Below are 6927 nucleotides of genomic sequence, written 5' to 3'. Positions count from 1 at the left end.
ATCTCTCTTTAGATGCGAAATTCTGGGAGGGCTTGTCGAAGTATGGCCATTTGTACGGGGTGCACCAAAAAGCATGTAGGGGGCATATGCCTAGGAAATGGATGTCTTTGAGTGTCCTTAATCGGTCGCATGCGCGGTGTACATCTTTCCATTACGACTCTACTACAAGAATTTGTGATTTGAGCATTTTGGGGAAACGGGTTTCGTACGAGATGTTCTTCTCAGGCTCCTGCGAACCAGAGCGCTCGTCTTTGCAATGCTCCAACAAGTGCATGCCCAACATGTCTGTCTAGGGGAAGAAATTGCATGAATTCTTTTTGCCAAGATGTGGGTGCTCGCGGGTGGTTCCCTCGCGATGCAGTTCTTTGGTATGTGCATGTGCATGAGATTGAAGCTTGTCCGACAATGCTAGTGTGAGTGTTCACCAGTAGGAACTTTTCTGTACCTACGCTGGCAGATCACATGTCATTGGGAACGGTTAGCGAGGTTGTGCTTGGAAAGGAGATATTTTCCAAAGGTTAGACATGTCCGTGTATGCGAGCAAGCTCTCATCACCTATAAATGTGTGGAGGGGGTGTGTTGACTCGTCGCTTTGAGCATTCTGTGTTTAGGATGGGTGCACTCGCATGATTTGCAAGGCAGGGGCCCCATCCACTGACATGGCTCTCCCATGCATCGCCTCCCACCTTTACAAGGTGATGGGGTGGGGACACACCATAGCGTTCCTCGTCGCACCCATTGGGTGCTTGGGGTTCGGGATGTGTCAACACCCAACACACGGGTGCATCGCACACCTTAGAAATCCAAAGAATGAAGTGTGAGCCAGCACCTTGCATGCTTGGGTCGCGGAAAGACAAAAACAAAACAAAATCATGACTCTCAGCAACGGATATCTCAGCTCTCGCCACGATGAAGAATGTAGCAAAATGTGATACTTAGTGTGAATTGCAGAATCTCGTGAATCATCAAGTCTTTGAACGCAAGTTGCGCCCGAGGCGTCAGCCAAGAGCATGTCTGCTTGGGCGTCTCACTACAAAATTTTGCCCTCCCCAGCGAGGAGTGAAGATGGCCATCTACGTCTGCAAGTGGTGCACGGTCGGCTAAAATGAGGACGAGGTCTATTGATCCATCACGACGAGCGGTGGCTCACAAAGGTCGGCATTGGTTTGCATCGATCGAACGATTCCTCGCGAGGAACTTTATTTTGGGCTCAGCGGCCCACCGCAGTGCGGGCATTGCTGCATCTCTACCACATCCCCAAGTCAGGTGTGAGTACCCGCTGAGTTTAAGCATATCAATAAGTGGAGGAAAAGAAACTTACCAAGATTCCCCTAGTAATGGCGAGCGAACCAGGAAGAGCCCAGCATGAAAATTGACGGCCGCACCTGTCGAATTGTAGTCTGTAGAAGCATCCTTAGCGATGGACTAGGCCCAAGTCCCCTGGAAGGGGGCACCGGAGAGGGTGAGAGCCCCATCGGGCTCGGACCCTGTCACACCATGAGGCGCTGTCGGCAAGTCAGATTGTTTGGGAATGCAGCCCTAGTCGGGTGGTAAATTCTGTCCAAGGCTAAATACAGGCAAGAGACCGATAGCGAACAAGTACCGCGAGGGAAAGATGAAAAGGACTTTGAAAAGAGAGTTAAAGAGTGCTTGAAATTGTTGGGAGGGAAGCAGATGGAGGCCGGCAATGTGCCCCGATCGGATGCAGAAGGGTGTGAGCCGGTCCGCCGCTTGGTTCGGGGGACCTTCCAGAACGGGCTATCACGGCGGCACAAGTGCGACCTTCTGGTCACACAAATACTTTTGTCATGGTGATCAAGGAGTGAAGCGCACACCTTTACGGCAAGCTCTTGGGCACCTGTGCGCTCATGGCGCTGGCTAGCAGGCTTTCCATCTGACTCATCTTGAAATAGGGACCAAGGAGTCTAACATGTGTGCAAGTTGGCAGGTTGGGAAAACCCGCGAGGTGCAAGGAAGCTGACTGGCAAGATCCCCTCTCAGGGGGTGCACCACCGACCGACCCTAATCTTCTATGAAGGGTTCGAGTGCAAGCACACCTATTGGGACCCAAAAGATGGTGAACTATGCCTGACCAGGGAAAAGCTAGAGGAAACTCCGATGGAGGCCTATAGCAATACTGATGTGCAAATCATTCGTCTGACTTGGGTATAGGGGCGATAGACTAATCAAACCGTCTAGTAGCTGGTTTCCTCTAAAGTTTCCCTCAGGATAGATGGAGCTCACGTGCTAGTTTTATCAGGTAAAGAAAATGATTAGAGGCATCGAGGGCGTAACGCCCTCGACCTATTCTCAAACTTTAAATAGGTAAGTCGACACGGTTGCTCTATTGAGCTGCGCCACGGAATCGCGAGCTCCAAGTGGGCCATTTTTGGTAAGCAGAACTGGCGATGTGGGATGAACCAAAAGCTGAGTTATAGTGCCAAATTGCATGTTAACCTAGATCCCACAAAGGGTTTTGGTTGATTAAGACAGCAGGACGGTGGTCATGGAAGTCAAAATCTGCTAAGGAGTGTGTAACAACTCACCTGCCAAATCAACTAGCCTCGAAAATGGATGGTGCTGAAGCGCGCAACCTATACTTTGCCGTCGGGGCAAGTGCTAGGCTCCAATGAGTAGGAGGATGCGGGGGTTGTTGCGAAAGCTTGGGCGTGAGCCTGGGTGGATCGGCCCCCGGTGCAAATCTTGGTGGTAGTAGCAAATATTTAAATGAGAACTTTGAAGACTGAAGTAGGGAAAGGTTCCATGTCAACAGCAGTCATCATGCTTAGTTGAAAATCCAGTGGCGCGAAGCTACCGTGTGTTGGATTATGACTGAACACCTCTAAGTCAGAATCCACGCTAGATGCAGCGCATATCTCTCTCTGGCTACATCGCGACCCGCAGTAGGGGTGGGGTTTGAAAGGTTTTTTCTTGTGAGCTCGTAACAATCTCTCAGGTGCCAAATTCTAGACCGGTGGGGTTTGCAATTTGTGCGAGTGCAAGAAAATCTTTCAAGTGCCAAATTTTTGGCGGGTGGGGTTTGCAATTTTTCGCAAGGGCGGGAAAACTTTCCTAGGTGCCAAATTTCAAGCGGGTGGGGTTTTGTGAAAATTTCTGTGAGGGCGAAGAAATCTCCCAAGTGTCAAATTCTTGGTGGGTGGGGTTTTGCAATTTCTGTTGGGGTGGAAAAATCTCCCAAGTGCCACATTTCGGGTAGGTGGGGTTTTGTGAAAATTCCCGCGAGGGCGAAAAAATCTTCCAAGTGCCAAATTCCCGGCAGGTGGGGTTTGCAATTTTCGCGAGGGCGTAACAATCTCCTAGGTGCCAAATTCCTGGCAGGTGGGGTTTGCAATTTTTTCCAGGGTGAAAAAATCTCCCGAGTGCCAAATTTCGGGTGGGAGGGAGGGGTTTTGTAGAAATTTCTACCAGGGCAGAAAAATCTCCCGAGTGCCAAATTTTGGGCGAGTCGAGTTTTGTAAAATTTCCACGAGGGGGAAAAAAATCTCCCGAGTCCCAAATTTCGAGCTGGTGGGGTTTGCAATTTTTGGAAGGGTGGAAAAATATCCCAAGTGTTGAATTCCCCGCGGGTGGGGTTTTGTGATTTTCGCGAGTGTGAAAAAGTCTTCCAAGTGCAATTCCGCGAGGGTAGAAAAATCTTTCAAGTCCAAATTTTGAGCAGGTGGGGTTTGTAAATTTTCATGAGGGTAGAAAAATCTTCCGACTGCAAATTCTAGGCGAGTCCCCGAGTTTTTTAATTTTTGCAAGGGCAGACGACTCATGTACGTGATCCAAAATCGGTCAACTTATTTTTTTGGTTAACGCCCAAATTTTTGAACTCAAATCGAGTTGGCTACCCCGACTCGAATCGCCTCCGAATTTTTTGCACAACCCATGTCACCGTGCTCGACTTGATTCTAAGTGCCCCGAGTCATGTACGTGGTCCAAAAGAGGTCAAATTTTTTTTTTGGCGTTAATGCCCAAATTTTTCAACTCGAACTGTGTCGGCAACCCCGACACGAATCGCCCCAACAACCCGAACCCTGACTTGAATCGCGTCGAGCCTTAACTGCCTCCAATTTTTTTGCATGACTCATGTTACCGTGCTCGACATGATTCTAAGTGCGTTGAGTCATGTGCGTGATCCAAAGGTGATCAACTCTTTTTTTAGGTTAACGCCCAAATTTTTCAACCCAAATTGTGTCGGCAACCCCGACTCATATCGCCTCGAGCCTTAATAGCCTCCAGTTTTTTCATAGGACTCATGTCACCGTGCTCGACTTGGTGCCTTGAGTCATGTACGTGATCCAGAAGAGGTTAACTTCTTCCTTCTTTGGTTAACACCCAAAGATTTCAACTCGAATCGTGTCAGCAACCCCGACTCAAATCGCCTCGAGCCTTAACCGCCTGCAATTTTTTCAAACCACTCATGTCACCTGGCTTGACTTGATTCTATGTGCCCCAAGTCATGTACATGATCCAAAAGCAATTAACTCTTTTTTTCGCTAACGGCCAAAGTTTTTGAATCGACTCAGCTACCCTGACTCGAATTGCCTCGAGCCTTAACTGCCTCCATTTTTTTTTCGCTCGACTCATGTAACCGCACTCGCCTTGATTCTGAGTGGCCCGAGTCACTTACGTGATCCAAAATCGGGTAACTTTTTCTTTTTTCTTTTTTTTGTCAAGTCCCAAAGTTTTGAACTCGGATAGAGTCGGATGCCCTGACTCGAGTCGTCTCCAAATTTTTTGCACGACTCATGTCACCGTGCTCAACTTGATTCTAAGTGCCCCGAGCCGTGTATGTGATCCAAAAGAGGTTAACTTTTTCTTTTTGGCTAACGCCCAAAGTTTTCAACCTGACTTGCCTCAACAACCTCGAATCGAAGTGCCTCGAGCCTTAATGGCCTCTAATGTTTTTGCACGACTCATGCCACCATTGACTTTTTGCTTGAATCATGTCACGCAGGGCACCTCGATGCTACGTGACCCGAGCCCTATGCATGATCCAAAATCAAGTAACTATTTTTTTGAACTCCCAAAATTTCATTCTTTTTTTCCTTATGGGGCCTATCATGATCTCTTTTTATAAAGAAAATTCTCAAATCGGATCGTTTTGTCTACCCTACCTCTAATCTGGCTAGCTAGGTGTAACGCCTGGAGTCGGCTTGGCAATACGTGAACTGAAACTTGTGCGTGATCCAAAAGTGAGTAACTTGTTTTTTTTTTTTTTGTAATGTCCAAAATTTAGCGCTTTTCACTGTACAGGGCCTCCAGTACTCTAACCAAGTCGATTCTTCAAGTGCATTCATCAAGTCACCCGACCAAGTACTCTCACCAAGTCAACTCTTTAACTATGTTCATCAAGTCACCCCACCAAGTGCTCTCACCAATTTGACTCTTTAAGTCTGTTCATCAAGTCACCACACCAAGTACTCTCACCAAGTCAATTCTTTAGGATAGTTCATCGAGTCACCTTGCCAAGTCGACCCTTGAAGTCCATTCATCAAGTCACCCCACCAAGTACTCCCACCAAGTCAACTCTTTAAGTCAGTTCACAAAGTCACCCAACCAGGTCGGCCCACCAAGTACTCTCACCAAGTCAACTCTCTAAGTTTGTTCATTAGGTCACCCCACCGAGTACTCTCGCCAAGTCAACTCTTTAGGTCCATTCATCAAGTCACCCTACAAAGTCGACCCTTTAAGTTCGTTCATCAAGTCACCCCACCAAGTCGACTATTTAAGTCATTTCATCAAGTCACCCCACCAAGCTGACTCTTTAAGTCCGTTCATCAAGTCACCAAAATAACTACTCTCACCAAGTCAGCTCTTTAAGTCCATTCATCAATTCACCCCGCCAAGTACTCTCACTAAGTCAACTCTTTAGGTCCGTTCATCAAGTCACCCCGCCAAGTTGACCCTTTAAGTGCGTTCATCAAGTCGCCCCACCACGTACTCTCACCAAGTCGACTCTTTAAGTCCTTTCATCAAGTCACCCCACCAAGTCGACTCTTCAAGTCCGTTCATCAAGTCACCAGAACAAGTACTCTAACCAAGTCGACTCTTTAAGTCCATCCATAAATTCACCCCACTAGGTCAGTGCACCAAGTACTCCCACCAAGTCAACTCTTTAAGTTCGTTCATCAGTTCACCCCGCCAAGTACTCTCACCAAGTTGACTCTTTAAGTCTGCTCATCAAGTCGAGCCACCAAGTACTCTCACCAAGTCAACTCTTGGAGTTCGTTCATCAAGTCGCCCCACCAAGTACTCTAACCAAGTTGATTCTTCAAGTGTGTTCATCAAGTCTCCCCACCAAGTACTCTCACCAACTTGACTCTTTAAGTCCTTTCATCAAGTCACCCCACCAAGTACTCTCACCAAGTCAACTCTTTAGGTCTGTTCATAGAGTCGCCCCACCAAGTCGACCCTTCAAGTGCGTTCATCAAGTCACACCACCAAGTTGACTCTTTAAGTTCATTCATCAAGTCACCCTGCCAGGTCAGCCCACAAATTACTCTCACCAAGTTGACTCTTTAAGTTCGTTCATCAAGTCACCTCGCCATGTCGGCCCACCAAGTGGACTCTTTAAGTTTTTTCATGAAGTCACTCTGCCAAGTCGGCCCACCAAGTCAACTCTTTAAGTTCATTCATCAAGTCACCCCGCCAGGTCAGCCCACCAACTACTCTCACATAGTCGACACTTTAAGTTTGCTCACCAAGTCACCCCGCTAGGTCAGCCCACAAAGGACACTCACCAAGTCAACTCTTTAAGTTTGTTCATCAAGTCACCCGACCAAGTCGGCCCACCAAGTCACCAAGTACTCTCACCAAGTTGACTCTCTAAGTTCGTTCATCAAGTCACCCTGCCAGGTCGGCCCACCAAGTCAAATCTTTAAGTTCATTCATCAAGTCACCCCACCAAGTACTCTGACC

At 47.8% G+C, this 6927-nt stretch overlaps 1 non-coding gene and 1 pseudogene across 1 annotated transcript; both read left to right on the top strand.

Annotated features, from left to right (window-relative positions):
- The first annotated feature begins 874 nt into the window (after nucleotides 1-874).
- On the top strand, nucleotides 875-1028 carry LOC149548495 (5.8S ribosomal RNA). Its single transcript, XR_016354938.1, has one exon. It is a non-coding gene; the product is annotated as a 5.8S ribosomal RNA (ribosomal RNA).
- A 224-nt stretch (nucleotides 1029-1252) lies between these two features.
- On the top strand, nucleotides 1253-2905 carry LOC149548494 (25S ribosomal RNA; annotated as a pseudogene).
- Nucleotides 2906-6927: the final 4022 nt, after the last annotated feature.

Source organism: Cupressus sempervirens, chromosome 7 (assembly GCF_028749045.1).
Source record: "Cupressus sempervirens isolate cs-2001-9-10 chromosome 7, ASM2874904v1, whole genome shotgun sequence".
In the NCBI taxonomy this organism is placed as follows: Eukaryota; Viridiplantae; Streptophyta; class Pinopsida; order Cupressales; family Cupressaceae; genus Cupressus; species Cupressus sempervirens.
The sequence above is the reverse complement of the archived record's forward strand: the minus strand, read 5'-3'. Positions and strand labels throughout refer to the sequence as shown.